Here is a 16,265-nt window from a genome sequence, read left to right as displayed (position 1 = left end):
ACTTCTGGATTTCTTTCAAGCTACACTTAGTACTATGCCTGTACATACAAAGCTCAGGATCAGGTATGTTTTCTTTTTTTGTTCTAGATAGCAAGGGTGTTAGAGGTTGAACCTGGAATAGTCTTGATCTATAGAATTTTTTTTTTGGTTCTAGAACCTCAAATGCTTAACTAATATTCCCTGGTCTGCAATATGTTGATGATATGGTTCCAGGCCAATATGGTTGACCCTTAACTGTTCTGATATGCTGTAGCAAACCAATTGGATCAAACTGCTAAATGTCCCAGTCTGCTTGTTTGGTTGTCTTGGCATCACATCCTGTCATTGCTTGTGGTTTGCACCAATTGAGCCATGCACAACTGATGATCTGGTGTAATGATCATGGAAATCTTCTAAAGAGACTACCTTAAAAACAGGTCTTGAAGATTTCAAAGTGGTAAGGCTGTGACTACTTTCTTTTGACAGTTTGGCGCATTGTGGGTTTCCTTGGGAAATATTGGGCCTACTCATCACTTTCAATGATTTACCCTGTGAAACTACAAATGATATTTATTCAACAATTTGCATCAAAATACAAGCACTCAAGCCTGTCAAGACACAGTTAGGTATTCTTTCTGTCTACCTGACTGACTTAGTCTTCCAGATGTGGCGTGTTGCTGTCGTCTTAGTGAATCAGGGTCATGCCTCTGGCTTTGTGGTTTCCTTTGGAGACTTGGCATTGTCCTTCTCTCGAGTGTTGATCTTGGGTTCCACTCTCCTTAGGTACTTGTTTTCCCGTGCCGACTGGCCCATTCATGGAAACAGTCCACATTTCTCCCATCAAGAATAAGTCTCAACACGATTTTGCAGAGAGCCATAAATATCTTGCTGGTAAAGTCCATATCCTACAACTGACCTAAAAATACTTAAATTATGAGATGTTTCAGATCAATACATTAACTTCTGCTATAATAGTGGAGAAAATAAATACAACCAGTACAAAAAGAGCATGTATCTCTTATCGTGAAGCAAGATGTCTAGGAACTAGCTGGTCTGAACTTTCAGTACGCATTGAGTTAACTGCTTTTTGGGCCATTTGTATGGGAAAATTGGGCCCTGGCATTTTCCTGCTAATCCTAACATTCAAAATCAGTTGTTAATCTTGCTTCCTTTTAATAATACAGCCAAGCTCCTGACACAGTTAATAATAAATTAATTGTTATGTGAGGCTGTCACATTAAATCAGTTTATAATATCACATTAATTTTGAGTATTTTTTTCACCTTGGGTAGAGGTACACTGTAAATTTAAATAGGTTAGACAGGTGGAATATTGCCCAGCAAGCGCATTAGGAATTATTTCTTCTGATAATTGCCTTATTCTAATTCTAACTGTTCTGGAATTAACCTTGGAACAAAAACCATTCCTGTTACTGGGCAAAGGTCAAAATGAATGAAACCATTTCCATTTCAATTTTTGAAATCAACTTGGAGGTAATTTGTAATTCAGTTTTGAAAATGATAGCTATAGTTTAGGGGTTATGTATTTTATAGGTCTTTAAGAGCAAGAGTAGGCTGTTTGAGCTTGCTCCACCATTCAATTGGATCTATACTAAACTTTATTTTCCATGATTTGGAGATGCCGGTGTTGGACTGGGGTGTACAAAGTTAAAACTCACACAACACCAGGTTATAGTCCAACAGGTTTAATTGGAAGCACACTAGCTTTCGGAGCGATGCTCCTTCATCAGGTGATAGTGGAGAGTCGCTCCGAAAGCTAGTGTGCTTCCAATTAAACCTGTTGGATTATAACCTGGTGTTGTGTGATTTTTAACTTTATTTTCCACCTTAGTGCTATATTCTTGCAAAATGTTGCCTAATTTTGGAGGTGATTGGATCAGATCTCTCTAAATGTATTCAGCCAAATGTTTTTTTAAAAAAAAAGTAGCATTCCAAGAATGAAATGAATGGACTTGAAATGAATGGACTTGACATGAATGACTCCCTCTGTGAGCTGTGTGCGGCACTAAAAGCATTTCTTAAATTGTTAATTTGAGAAGTGTTCTGCAGGTTACCATGTTGTTGATGTTAACCAGGTTATCTGAAGTGATGGTTTTGCAACATTCCACACAATGGAAACTGATTGCATGGTCTTCAGTATTTACAAATACAGACAAATAACCTGATGTCTAACATACAACCCCTGCCCCCAATTTAAAAAAATGCTGACCTCAAAATCACTTCATTGCAGAATTATCAGGATCTGCCATCAATTTTTCTTTGGAGTTGTTTGTTGTTTGAACTTTTTCTTTCAAGTCACATGAATATGTTCTTCAGGCTTAGCAAGTACTAAAACAAGGAAAGCTGCTTTCCTTACTTATAAATGTAATGTAATGACTTTCAGACCTACTTTAACATGAACATGTTCAAAAAGCAACTGCTTACTGTATCAAAGCTGTCATTCTTAAACCTTGCACATTAATTGGCTTTAGCAGAAGGAATGAATGATGGCATTCAGGGGCTACAATCATATGATGCAGGATATCTACATAATACTATTATACATGGTGTGATAGGTAACAATTGTAATCCACATCAAGAAATAATCACCAAAAAAAATCAAAATGGCATGTCGTTATTTTTAGTCTGTTATTTCAACTACACTTTCCCACTCATCAAATTAAATGATTAATTTGACTGGAGCGGATGCTCAAAGTTATTGCAAACATAAAATGCCCAGAAGACAAAAATTATTCTGTCAATTTCATTCAGATTGGACATCGCAGTTGTAGTAAGTATATCCACTGCATTAAGAAAGATAAAGCAGAATTTACCTCTACATTTGTGGTAAATGTGTTAACGTACTGCAATAGGGTTAGAGTCATGTTTCCAAAGATTTTATTGAAATTTCTGCAGTGCCGACACCATGCTTGGTAATGCGAGTACCCTCTTTGTTCCCTGACACTTTATCTGACTGTTTTGCTCACCATCCAATCCTGGGTGAGCCTTACTTGCCTCCAGTTAAACAAATTTTTATTCCCGAATACAAATTCCACGTGCTCAGCATTAACTGCAACCTCCTTTCTGGTTTAATAAGACTGTTTATAACCTTTGTGCCCTATTTGCTCCTGTGGTGGACATCTGACCACATATCCTTCATCTTTGCCCAACTCCATAACATTGCCTATTCTTTCATCCATCTGCTGGTAAAACCGTCGATCGTACGTTACCGTATCTAGATTACAAATTTCTCCTGACCAGTCTCTCATTCTCCTCCAGATCACCCAAAATTCTGCAGCGTCTATCCTATCTTGTATCTCAATTGTCCCTCACAGGTGTGTTCATTTCCCAATATTGTCTGTCAGATCTCCAGAGTCTCAAACATAAATCCGTCATTCTCATAAATAAATCCCTTCATGATTTTGCATCAAACATTTTTGAAAACTCTATTCCTCCAGCTCTGGCCGCTTAGCTGTTCCAAACTTGCTGTTTCTATCATTGGAGCCATACCTTCAGCTCTGGGATTAACTCTAAATCATTCCACTTTCTTTTTCTCCATTAAGATCCTCCTCACGATTATTCAGTTGATGACTTCTGACAACGCTTGAATTGCTTTTCTCTGTGATAGTCCATTTTCTATTTCAATTACTTCAATTTCTGTTACAGCGATGACTTTGTTTCTGACATCATACCTCCATGAAGTTACCTTGCCAAACACTACAGTGAAAATGACTGTCTGTACTCTGCTCTTCTAGCTGTAATCACTGAACTCAATTAACCAAACAGTAGAATTAAGTTTACACTATTTTGTCTTAGAAAACCTTTCATCGTCTGGATTTTATTTGTGTTATCAATTCATCCATTCTGTTATGAATGCTGCATGCTGCTACAATCTTTGAAAAATTTAGGCTCAGAAATATAACTGCTTCCAAAAGTGAAGTTACCCTGAATGACAGGTTTTTACATGCTCCCACCTGCTACATTTGCAATTCTAGCCTGACATTTTTAATGTTTTATTTGAATAATTAGTTTTCAAATACTTTTAAATTCCCACTTCCCAATTTGAATACCTTTGTTTAGAATGATAAATTGCTTTAATATTAAGGACAAAAGGGTAACTAGAGAGAGAATAAGGCCTCTCAAAGATCAGCAAGGCGGATCAACTATAGGAGATGGGTGAGATACTAAACAAGTATTTGCATCAGTGTTTACTGTGGAGAAGGACATTGAATTTATAGAAGATGGGGAAATAGATGGTGACATCTTGAAAAATCAACTAGGTGAAACTGAGGACTGCAGATGCTGGAGATTAGAGTTGAGAATGTGGTGCTGGAAAAGCACAGCAGGTCAGACAGCATCCAAGGAGCAGGAGAATTTCGGGCAAAAGCCTGACGAAAGGATTTTGCCCGAAACGTCAATTCTCCTGCTCCTCGGATGCTTTACCAGAACCACACTCTCAACATTTTGAAAAATGTCCATATTACAGAGGAGGAGGTGCTGGATTTCTTAAAACGCATAAAAATGGATAAATACCCAGGACTTGATCAAGTGTACCCTAGAACTTGGTGGGAAGCTAGGGAAGTGGTTGCTGGGCCCCTTGCTGAGATATTGTATCATCGATAGTCACAGATGAGTGCCGGAAGACTGGAGGTTAGCTCCATTACTGCCATTATTTAAGAAAGGTGGTAAGGAAAAGCCAGGGAAGTCGAGACCGGTGAGCCTGACATTGTGGTGGGCAAGTTGTTGGAGGGAATCCTGAGGGACAGGAAATACATGTATTTGGAAAGGCAAGGACTGATTAGGGAGGATAGTGAACATGGCTTTTTGCCTGGGAAATCATGTATTCTCACTAACTTGATTGAAGATTTTGAGGAAATATCAAAGGATTGATGAGGGCAGAGCAGCAAACGTGATCTATATGAACTTTAGTAAGGCATTTGACAAGATTTCTCATGGTAGACTGGTTAGTAGGGTTAGATCTCATGTAATACAGGAAGAACTAGCCATTTGGATACAGAACTGGCTTGAAGGTAGAAGATGGACAGTGGTGGTGGAGGGTTGCTTTTTAGACTGGAGGCCTGTGTGCTGGGTCCACTGCTTTTCATCATTTATACAAATGATTTGGATGTGAACATAGGCAGTATAGTTAGTAAGTTTGCAGATGACATCAAAATTGGAGGTGTAGTGGACAGCGAAGAAGTACAATGGGATCTTGACCAGATGGGCCAATGGGTTGAGGAGTGGCAGATAGAGTTTAATTTAGATAAATGTGAGGTGCTATATTTTGGAAAGGCAAATCAGAGCAGGACTTATACACTTATACTGAGTGTAGGTTCATAGTTTCTTGAAAGTAGAGTTACCGGTAGATAGGATAGTGAAGGTGGTATTTGGTATGCTTTCCTTTATTGGACAGAGCATTCAGTACAGGAGTTGGGAAGTCATGTTATGGCTGTACAGGACATTGGTTAGACCACTGTAGGAATATTGCGTACAATTCTGGTCTCCTTCCTATCGGAAGGATGTTGTGAAACTTCAAAGGGTTCAGAAAGAATTTTCAAGGATGTTGCCAGGATTGGAGGATTTGAGCTATAGGGAGAGGTTGAGCAGGCTGGGGCTGTTTTCCCTGGAGCATCGGAGGCTGAAGAGTGACCTTATAGAGGTTTATAAAATCATGAGGGGCATGGATAGGGTAAATAGACAAGGTATTTTCCCTGGGAGTGGAAGTCCAGAACTAGAGGGCATAGGTTTAGGATGAGAGAGGAAAAATTTAAAAGGGGCCTAAGGGATGACTGTTTCACACAGAGGGTGGTGCATGTATGAAATGAGCTGCCAGAGGAAGTAGTGGAGGCTGGTACAATGACAAGATTTAAAAGGCATCTGGATGGATATATGAATAGGAAGGGTTTTTAATGTATATGGGCCAAGAGCTGGCAAATGGGACTAGATTAGGTTAGAGTATCTGGTCAGCACGGACGAGTGGACCGAAGAGTCTGTTTCCATGCTGTATATCTCTATGATCCTATGACTCTATCTCAGGAAGATTCTTAAGAATGCAGTTGGTCCATTCTCACAGATTGATCCCAGGCTTTTCAATTTCTCACTGCTGTCTTGCACGCCTGTTCTTTAACTCAATGCCTGGTTTACCTAAACTTGCAAATTCATTGGAAATTCCTTATTCTAATTGTGAAGTGCTGACGTGGGTTTTAGTGTTGATTCCCTGCTTTATAATTTGGAATGTACAACATTTTGACTGTTATTTGAACAGCTAACACCAATACCTGTGTGACAGACCAAATAGTTTTTTCTACAAGTCTGTAGGATTCTATATTTGGCAATGGCTACCTCTGTCATCATACTGCCCTTTGAATAATTTTAGGGAATATCAGAAGTAGCCTGTCACCTGAATGCAATTAATTTAATGCCAACATACCAAAAAATAAGGCATCAATCTGGCAAAGTTGCATGTTTAATAGCACAGACAGAACTTGATAGACAAAGTCATGTTCCCACACCAATAGATCAGATCTAAGCTCTGCAACCCTCCCTATCCAAACATAATTTGTTGTGGACAATAAAATAATCAAAAGACTAATCTCCTCAAATATCCCCATCTGGAAAATCCAGCACATCAGCACAAAACAAAAGGCATTTGCAAACATTCTCAGCCAGATGATCCCTCTCAGCCTCCTCCCAAGATATCCAGCATCACAGATGCCAGAATTTAGCCAATTTGAATTATTGTATGTGACGTGAAGAAAAGTGTGAAAACACTGGCTACCACGGCAATGAGGCCTTGCAACATTTCAGCAATAGTACTGAGGACTTGCATTCCAAAACACTGAACCCCGTGCTAAGATGTTTCAATATAACTATAACACTGTCATTCATCTGAATGTGGAAAATTGCCCATGTTTATCACATCTACAAAAAGCAGGGCAATCCAATTATCGATTATCATGCTAGTTTACTCTTGATCATCAACAAAATGATGGAAGGTGTTGTTGGCAGTGCTAGCAAGTGACTGTTACGCAGCAATAACCTGCTCATCAATGGCTGCAGAGCTCATTACAGCTTTGGATCAAACATGGGCAAAAGAGCTAAACTTTAGCGGTGAGGTGCAAGTGACTGACCCTGACATCAAAATGCTATTTGACAGTGTGGAATAAATGAGTCCGAAAACTGCAGATGCATCTGTTCATGATAGTATCAGTAAACGTGACCACTGCATAGACCTCATAGAGACCAAGTCCTGCCTTTATATGGAGAATACTTTTGATCATATTGTGTGGCACTGTACCATGCTAAATGGGCAGACTTCAAACAGACTTAGCAACTCAAGACTCGACATTCATTAGGTGCTATGGGTCATGTTAGTAGCTGAATTGTACTCCAGCACAATCTGCAAACTCATGTCCTGGTATACCCCCTACTTAACCTTTATCATCAAGCCAGGGGATCAACCCTAGTTCAATGGAAAGTGCAGGAGGGCATGCCAGGAGCAACACCAGGCATAGCTGAAAATGAGTTGTCAACCTGGTGAAGCTACCAAACAGGAGTATTTGCATTACAAACAGCAAAAGCACCAAGTATTAGGCAGGGCTAAGTGATTCAACAGCCATAGGATTAGATCTAAACTGCTGTTGTGCCACGTCCAATTATGTAGGAGGCACAAAAATATCCCCATCCTCAATGATGGAAGAACCCAACCAAGTGTGGCATCAAGGAGCCCTAGCAAAACTGGAATCAATGGATATCGGGGCAAATTTTCTGCTGATCAGAGTCGCACCAGTCACAGAGGTAGATGGTTGTGGTTGTCAGAGGTCAATCATCCCACCTCCAGGATATCTCTGCAGGAGTTCCTCAAGGTAGTGTCCTAGCCCAATTGTCTTCAGTTGCTTCATTAATGACCTTTCTTCCATCATAAGGTCAGAAGTGGGATGTTCGCTGATGACTGTGCCATGTTCAGCGCCATTTCCATCTCCTCAGATACTGAAACAGTCCATATCCAAGATCTGGATAATATCCAGTTTTGACTGAAAAGTGGCAAGTAACATTTGTGCCATGCAAGTGCTGCACAATGACCATCACCAATAAGGGACAGATCTAATCAATGCCTCTTGACATTCAATGTATATCATCACTGAATCCCTCCATTATCAACATCCTTGGGATTACCTTTGACCAGAAATTCAATTGGACTCATCACAAAAGCACAGTGGCTATAAGATCAAGTCAAAGACTAGGAATACTGTGGTGTTTAACTCACTTCCTGACTCCCCCAAATCTGTACAAGATATAAGTCAGGAGTGTGATGGAATAGTCCCCAGGTGACTGGATGGGTGCAGCTCCAAAGACAATCAAGAAGCTTGAGTGTTTTTGGAGCTTTGATAGGAGCCCATTCGAGTGGCAACACATCCCCAAACATCTGTGCTCTCCAACTCCGACACTCAATAGCAGCAGTGTGTACCTGCAGAAATTTACCAAAGATCCTCAGACAGCACTTTCTAAAGCCATGATTACTTCTGACTAGAAGGACAAAGGCAGCAGATACATGGGAACACCATCACCAACACTGAACATTCCCCTCCAAGGCACTCACCATCCTGACTTGGAAATATATTCTGTTCCTTCATTGTTGCTGGGTAAAAATAATGGAATTCCCTTCCAAAGGTCATTGTGTGTCAAGCTATAGCAGGTGGACTGCAGGCTGTTCAAGAAGGCAAACCACCACCTTCTCAAGAACAATTAGGGATGTACAACATTACCATCATCTTTCAAGGAGAAAGTGAGGGCTGCAGATGCTGGAGATCAGAGCTGAAAATGTGTTGCTGGAAAAGCGCAGCAGGTCAGGCAGCATCCAAGGAACAGGAGAATCGACGTTTTGGGCATAAGCCCTCCTGAAGAAGGGCTTATGCCCAAAATGTCGATTCTCCTGTTCCTTGGATGCTGCCTGACCTGCTGCACTTTTCCAGCAACACATTTTCAGCATCATCTTTCAAGGGCAACAAGGGATAGGTAATAAAAACACTGGCCAGCTAGTGATGTCCATGTCCTACAAGTGAATTAAAAACAAAGTCACTCAACACTCAACTCTTCAAAGCATGTCCACCAATCTCAAGGCATGAGTCAGGAGTACAATGGAATATTTTCCACTTGGCTGGATGAGTGCAGCTGTAACAGTATTGAAGATGATTGACATCATTGACAAAACAGCACACTTGATTAGCACTCCATTCGCTACAATGATTCAAGCCCTCCACTGATACAGTGCCAGCAGTGTTTACCACATTCAAGGTGCACAGCAGCAACTCACTAGGCCTCCTGCGATCGCAGCTTCCAAACCCCACAACCTTAGCAACTTGGACAAAGGCAGCAGAATGCATGGAAACATCATCACCTGCAAGTTCCTGTTCAAAACTTACCACATTCCAACGGGAAACTACATTGCTTTTCCTTCACTTTGGTTGAGACAAAATCCTGAAATCTCTTCCAAGCAACACTGTGGGTGTACCTATACAAAATGAACTGCAGCAGGTCAAGAACATGGCTCACCACCACCTTCTCAAGACCAATTAGGGATGTACAATAAATGCTGGATTTGCCAATGACATGTCACATCCAATGAAAGAATAAATTAATATTTTACATTCAAACCAATAATGTGGAAAGGACAGTAACCAAGTTACTGTTTGGATATTGCAATCAAATGCATCAAAAGTAAATTTGTTTTGTCTTTATTCAAAGAAAAAATGTACATTAACAATTTAAAATCTAGGGTGGAGGGCTGGGTCTGGGTGGGATGCTCTTTAAAGGGTCAGTGCAAGCTCGATCGGCCATACTGCAGGGATTCCATGATTCTATGAGGTAAGAGCAACTACTCTTGACATCAAGGCCACATTCGAATGAGTGTGGCACCAAGGAGCCTTTGCTAAATTGGAATCAATGAGTATCAGAGGACAAACTCTCCATTAGTTGGAGTCATACCTGGCACATAGGAAAATGGTTGTGGTTGTCAGTCATCTCAGCTCCAGGATATTTCTGCAGGAGTTCCTCAGGGTAGTGTCCTAGGCTCAAGCATCTTCAGCAGCTTCTGACCTTACCTTCTTCAAAGGTCAGATGTGGGGATGTTTGCTGATGACTGCCCAAAGTTCAGCACAATTCTTAACTCCTCAGAAACTGAAGCAGTCCATGTCCAAATGCACCAAGATCTGGACAATAAAAGGCTTGGCTGACAAGTGGCAAGTAATGATTGTGGCAGACAAATGCTAGGCATTGACCACCTTCAATAAAAGACAATCTAACTACCGCCCCTTGACACTCAATGGTGCTACCATTCCACACTATCAACATCCTAGAGTTTATCATTAATCAGAAAGTCAACTAGACTCACACATAAATACAATGGCTATAACAGCTGGTGAAAGATTAGGAATACTGCAGCAAACAACTCACCTCCTGACTCCCCAAAGTCTGTTCACAATCTCCACGGCACTAGTCAGGACCATAATGGTACACTCCCCACTTGCTGGGATGGGTGCAACTCCAACAACACTCATAAACCTTGACGCTATCCAGGACAAAGCAGCCCCTTGATAGGTACAACATCCACAATCATTCTTTCCACCACTGACACTCAGTAGCAGCAGTGTGTACTATCTACAAGCTGCCCTGCAGGAGTTCACCAAAGGTCTTTAGACAGCACATTCCAAACCCACAACCAACCACTCCCATCTAGAAGGACAAGCTACTCACCATCCTGACTCAGAAATATAGCGCTTTTCCTTCAGTGTTGCTGGGTCAAAATCTGGGAATTTCCTCCCTAAGAGCATTGTGGGTCAACCTACAGAATGTTACCTGCAGCAGTTCAAGAAGCCAGCTTACCACTGCCTTCCCAAGAGCCTCATGTTCCTCATGAATGAATATAAAGGGCATCACGGTCGCCAGTAGGTGCTCTCTTCTCCTTCTTGTTAAAAAGACAGAACATGAGTGAGAGGCAGAGAAGATGACCCTCTAGCCATCATAAGACTGACAAAAAAGTAAGTGATGGATGTCAATGCAGTCTGAGCCACTTTGATTACCATCAATGAGGAGATGAGGGCCTCTAAGTAACCAGGTTATAAAGAAATGTAGCAGACAGCCACTTGCATTTTTTATTGTAAATTTGATTTATTATAATTGTCATGTACCAAGGTACTGTGAATAGTATTGTTTTTCATGTTAACCAGACAAATCCCACCTTACATAAGTACATCAGGGTAATAGAACAGAATATAGTGTTACAGCTACAGAGAAAGTGCAGAGAAAGATCAACTCTAATATATGAAAGGTCCCTTCAGAAGTCTGATAACAATGGGAAGAATCAATCCTGCTTGTTGCTTCCTCCAGGAATTCTAAAAAAAATTGTCAAGGATGAATTCTCCTCCATGACATTTTGGTCACTCTGCTTGATGATGTCATGTATTTCTAAATACTCTGCTATTACATTCTTGATATTAGACACTAACATTTTCCCAGTAACACATATTAAGGTAATTGGCTCATTCTTACCTTTTTTTTTGTCTCCTACCCTTTTTAAATAAAGTTTTCCAAAATCTAAAGATTCTTGGAAGGTTAGTACCAGTGCATCTATTAGCTCTGTAGCTACTTCTTTTAATATCCTAGGATGCATTCCACAAGTATAGGAGACTTAATGGTTTTTAACTTCATTAGTTTCCAAAGCATTTTTTCTCTATTGATAGTTTTTGCATTTATCCAGTCTCTCACTGCACAGATTCAGATGGAACAGAATTGGCACTATCCTCACAGGCTCCAATGTCCAGAGGACATTTACGAAGAGCATTTTAGCAATCAGAATCAGGGATTGAGTAATTGGCTTCTACGCTGACTAAAGCCACAGGGGTTGCACCATGTAGGAGTGTTAGAAAGAGGAAGACTCAAGATTTGTATTTGCACAATATGTGGACATGCGTGTGTTACACAATGACCACTTGGTACAGTTTTAGTTTAGTTTTGACTCACATAAATATTAATTATTTCTACATTTTTCTCATCTTTCCCATTTTTGTTTATTGCTTGGCAAGCGATGCTTCACTTACAATAAATGGTTAGACGTCAATTGACATGAAGCAACTGGGGTTTTAAAAGGGATATTTAGTTGTTTGAAGGACTGCTGTGCATTTGTGTCATGGATGATTGGTAGATGTGACGTTGGTCGGGGGGTAGGAGAAAAACTAACATTAAATTGGAATAAGTGTAAACCATACAGCCTAATGTGCCTGTTCTGCCATTCAATACAATCATGCTGGTATTTGACTTCCTGCCTGCTCTCCAAATCCCTGGATTTCTGGACACCAAAGTGGCTTTTATAAGAAAGTGGTCGAACCTAATTTAATTTCACAATACTAAGTCCATGCTGGGAAGGGTTTTGGTGTGCCATTGTTGATGAATTGTTCAGTTCACATTCCACCAAGTCCTCTATGGAGCTGTTTGACGTGGCTCTGTGTTCTGTGCCTTGTTCCTCATGCTAGTTCAAAATCAAGTCAAATCACAGAGAACAACATTCCACAACCATTTTAGCAACTCTGACTGGTGCACACTGAGAATCTTTAGAATTAGGAACTGGGTACCTAATTAGATGATCAGCCACAATCATATTGAATGGTGAAGCAGGCACGAAGGGCTTCTGCTCCTATTTTATACGTTTTGATCTCAAGGACCAGCACTTAAAATCCAATAGCTTGCCGAACCACACATCTGATCTTTCAGATGGTTTTCATTACATTGCTTTGGTGCATGGATGACAATCACATTTTAAGTGGGCATCTCTCAAGTCCAGTAGTTAGCTGGGAATTCTGTTCTGGGTTGCGAAGTGAATGCTGCAGGATGAAAGCATTCCAAGGAATTTTGCACACACTGATATAAACACCATTTCATAGTCACAAATCAGCTTCATGTTGATGGAGTGGAAGTGCTTGTGGTTGATGAGCAATCCTGGGTGACCTGGAGGTGACCACATTCTTTCACACGTGCAATTTATGATGCCCTACACTGATGGGAAGCCATCCAGAGCCTGAACCCGAGTGCTCCTCATTTCTGATCAGTGCCATCACAGGCAAAGTTAACGCAAGTGCCAGCCCTAAAAATAAGTCATGACCCTTTGTGCTGTGCTATGCATTTGTGGGTTTCCAACTCTGAGATTCTGTGAATGCCCTCTGGATGAGCCTATGAAGAATCCAAAGGCAAAGAAGTTGTGGCAAAATTCACAGCCTCTGGGAAAGTGCTTCCATAGGGTTAGATTGGAGTCAATCTTGTTCCAGCAGGCTGCATATGTCTACCCGGTTGGATGAAGTATCCTGAGACTTCTGAGACACACATGCTTGGATATCTGTCTGTGGACAATATGTGCCAGTTTCGCCCCCTGCAGGCTACACCTCTCTGTGAACCCCTTTTCCCTATGGAAGTGCAGCTTTCTGAACTGCAGGCTGTTGTTACAGATGCTGCTGCAGTTGTTGGTCACCTTGATCCTCATCAAAGCAATATAGTATGAGCAGCATCCACATTGATCAATTCAGCTCCAAGGTGCAAATTTCCAAAGTGTAGATGACACCCAAGATGGCCATAGTAACTGACTGTCTCCCCTGCATCTGTGGTTACGTCCACGCTAGAGTGTCCATTGAGAAGGGTATATAGTGTCCATTGCCATGACAGAATACTTGAGGGACTGGTGCTGATGTGCTCAATCACTTTATTTGATTTTTGTAAATTTCCATTTTAGTTTTTGTAATTTTCTAATGACTATTACATTCAATATGATCCATCTCAATGACATATTCCCATCTGTTTTACCCCACCCCTTGTTGCCTTTAAAATCTAAAACATTCTCTCACTCTTTCTTGAATATATTCAGTGACTTAGCCTTCACAGCCTTCAGTGATAGAAAATTCCACAAGTTCACTACCTTTTTCCTCATTTCAGTCCTAAATGGCTAAGCCTGTATCCTGAAACTGTGTCCCCTGGCTCTAGACTCTACAACCAGGGAAAAGATTGTTTCTGCATCTGTATGTCCAACTCTGTTAGAATTCTATACATTTCCATCAGATCACCTAAAGTAAATCAAATGCAGGCACAATCATAGAGTTGTACAATCATAGAGATGTTACAGCACGGAAACAGGCCTTTTGGTCCAACTTGTCCATGCTGACCAGATATTCTGATCTAATCTAGTTCCATTTACCAGCACCCAGCCCAAATCCCTCTAAACCCTTACTATTCATATACCCATCCAACTGTGTTTTAAATGCTGATATAGTACCAACCTCCACCACTTCTTCTGGCAGCTTATTCCATACATGCACCGGCCTCTGTACGAAAAATTTGCCCCTTAGGTCCCTTTTAAAATTTTCTCACCCAAACTTATGCCCTCTAGTCTTGACTCCCCCACCCCAAGGAAAAGAACTTGTCTATTTACCCTATCCATGCCCCTCATGACTTTATAAACCTCTGTAAGGTCACCCCTCAGCCTCCAACACTCCGGGGGAAACAGCCCCAGCCTGTTCAGCCTATCTTTTCTCATAGCAGTCCAGTAATACTTCACTTAATCTATCGTTATTGAACTCCATTAGCTGAACCCTCTATACACTTCTCTCCAAAGCTATCTCCCACAGCATCCACCTCTGTCACTTCCTGTGATTGTGAATTTCACATTGATAGCTGAGACTGTGGAAAGAAGTTAATTCTGAATGTTATATTTGGTTTCTTGGTGATTCACTTACAGGGACGTCCTGTAGTTTGCCGCATCCCACAGTGGGAACAATCACAATCAGTTGCTATGTGTAAGGGTACAAAGTAGAATAAAGAGGATACAGTCTTAACAAACCAAGGAAAGTTTTTTTTTGGCACAGCTACTCTGGGCGAATCCCTAAGTACAGGAAAAGACAAGATAGATAAACTATTTCCCTGGGGGATTCTAGAACTAGGGGTGTAGATTTAGACTCAGACCCAGACTGGTCAGGAGAGATATGTCTACACACAAAGGATGATAAGATATTTGAAACTCTCTTCCACATATGGCAGTTGATGCTAGATCAGTTGTTAAGTTAAAATCTCAGACAGATATGTTTTGTTAAGTAGAGGTATTAATGGATAGAGACCAAAGGCAGGTATGAAGTTCGGGCACAAATCGACGATGATCTCATTGAATAATGGAACAGCTTCGAGGGACTGTTTCTGCGTTGCTTGATTTTGTATATATTCAATTATGAAAGGGCCAGTTGATTGGTTTGAATATTCCATGTTCTTTACAATTTACTTGAAACTATAGATATGTTGGTAGGAATACCGTCGCTTTTTTTTTAAAAAAAGCTTAAATTTGAAAAGAGAGAAAACAAAACAGACATTGAGAAAAGGATTCGGTGTCACATACAGCTCTACCCCTGTTCAGCAATTGTCAATGGGAGATGCGGCGCGGCGCGGCGCCCAATTAGTTCCCTGTTCAGCCCGGTCGCTCTTCCCTGTCCCAGCTGCTCCCTCGCGGAGACTGAATGTGGAAGAGCGAGGTCAGATGGAACATCGAGTGCTGCTCCCTCTGTGCCAACAGCTCGGATTCCCCCTCTCTGCTTCTCCATCTCTTCCCTTTCCCGGGAGCTGCATTCTTGTGCCAGTTATGTACAGTGAGCTCCTGGCCCCGGGAGGCCTGAAGCGATTGGCAGTGAAGAGGTTGTGTCGTGACACAGACAAAAGTCAGGCGCTGCAGGTTTTGACATATGATCTAACAGCTGCAGTGTCAGCAGCAGCTGAGAGTGTCATGGGATCTCAGCCTGAGAGCCATCGTGTTGTCTGCCCTCCTTCCCGGCTTTGAAAGTAGAGTGCTTAGCTCAGGAGAGGAAATTTTAAATTAATCGTTAATACCATAATCTCCAGCCCCCACACAATTTGACCTGGACAGATATAACGAGCGAAAGTTCATTTATTCAATTGCACACGGTGGAAAGCCACAGGAGCTTTGTGTCTGAATAATCCGAAGCATATTGCTCTGAAACAAAGCGCTTTATTCATTGCTAAAATCTGTTTAAAACCTAAACATGCCCTCTTATTGGGGTTACAGGCAAGGATGTGGTACACTGTTGTAGAATCAATGTCCGAATCAGAAAATTCGCGAATAAGACCATAAGACATAGGAGTGGAAATAAGGCCATTCGGCCTATCGAGTCCACTCCGCCATTCAATCATGGCTGATGGGCATTTCAACTCCACTTACCCGCATTCTCCCCGTAGCCCTTAATTCCTTGT

At 41.2% G+C, this 16,265-nt stretch overlaps 1 protein-coding gene across 1 annotated transcript in view; it reads left to right on the top strand.

The window, feature by feature from the left end:
- The window catches only part of ostm1 (osteoclastogenesis associated transmembrane protein 1), a 45,174-nt gene extending 29,187 nt beyond the window's left edge, over positions 1-15,987 (top strand). Inside the window, exons 8-9 of the transcript XR_006311233.1 lie at positions 2,265-2,270; positions 15,977-15,987. The gene's annotated coding sequence lies outside the window, so the exon portion shown is untranslated. The remainder of the gene's footprint in view (positions 1-2,264; positions 2,271-15,976) is intronic.
- Positions 15,988-16,265: the final 278 nt, after the last annotated feature.

The sequence above is a fragment of the Chiloscyllium plagiosum genome, chromosome 3 (assembly GCF_004010195.1).
Source record: "Chiloscyllium plagiosum isolate BGI_BamShark_2017 chromosome 3, ASM401019v2, whole genome shotgun sequence".
Classification (NCBI taxonomy): Eukaryota; Metazoa; Chordata; class Chondrichthyes; order Orectolobiformes; family Hemiscylliidae; genus Chiloscyllium; species Chiloscyllium plagiosum.
Note: the sequence above shows the minus strand (reverse complement) of the source record. Positions and strands in the feature narration are given on the sequence as shown.